Here is a 1,256-nt window from a genome sequence, read left to right as displayed (position 1 = left end):
AAAAAAGGGGGGGCAACCTTTGCTTTCCTCATCTTCTACTGTAAAACTTGTCTGAGTTTATTGAGCAAGGCCTAAAAGGTGGTGGAATTTTCCCTTTGCCAAGTGAATGCCCCTTTCTATCCGCTGTGGGTATTCTGCAGCAGGTGTGACCGAGCCTGGAGCTCCAGCAGGGATGGGCCGGAACTCCAGCTGCGGGTGAGCCAGTGCTCACTATTTATAGCCAGAGGGGATGCAAAGGAATGGAATTTTCCCCTTCTGAGTAGTTTTGCTGCAACCAACAGGAAGTGGGATCTGCTAAATCCGATGACATGAATGAGGTCATTTACAGTCCTTCTCAAACCGGAATATGCATCGGAATCACCTGGAGCAGCTCGTTAAAACCCGGACTGCTGGACCCCACCCCCAGAGTTTCTGAATGGGTTGGTTGGGTGGGGCCCGAGAACATGCATTTCTCACAGGTTCTGGGCTAATGCTGATGCTGCTCTAGAGTGGGTGAGTGGACAGAGAAAGGCCATCACATGTGGCAGCAGACTGAGCCAAAGGAATGCACTGAATGTGCACCCAAACAGTCTTTCTGGTGATCCCACTGTCCTTGTCAAATCAAATCAGTCACTCCTGAGCCAGCATTTCCAGGGCAAAGGTGTTATTTTATAAATAAAGAAAACAGGATAATATTTCAAGGCTAGGGATCATAAGAAGTATGTATGTGTACTATTTAATATAAATTATTTTTATCTCTCTTCTTCCTCCAGTGGAAAAAATGCAATTAATTTGGTCATTTTATCACATCATAATGTTTGGAGTCAAGGTCAGCAGATTTGACCTCCACTTTCAACTTCAGACAGAACCAGACTTGATCCAGGGCCAGGGAAAGGCCAGAGGCAGGGATTTGACCTCCACTTTCAACTTCAGACAGAACCAGACATGGGCCCTGAGGTCATTCATCTTTGATCCAGGGCCAGGGAAAGGCCAGAGGCAGACACTGGAAGAATGTAGCTGACCATGACCTTGGCATGGCCTCTCAGTTTCTTCCATGAGATTGCCCTGTTTAGGTTTTCTGCTTCTTTTTGAGTGAATTTGGGTATTTTACATTTTCTTCAACAATTATTTATTTCACTCAGATTTTCAAAATATTGTGCATAGTTGTACAAATGATTATTTTATAAGAATTATAATCCTATATAATAAAGAGGTAATATACAAATTAACACTCATGCCCTCACAAGATGGCTGCCTATGACCAGGCTGGCAGGGGG

The sequence above is a fragment of the Myotis brandtii genome, unplaced genomic scaffold (genome assembly GCF_000412655.1).
Source record: "Myotis brandtii unplaced genomic scaffold, ASM41265v1 scaffold53, whole genome shotgun sequence".
NCBI lineage: Eukaryota > Metazoa > Chordata > Mammalia > Chiroptera > Vespertilionidae > Myotis > Myotis brandtii.
This window is presented reverse-complemented; position numbering follows the sequence as displayed.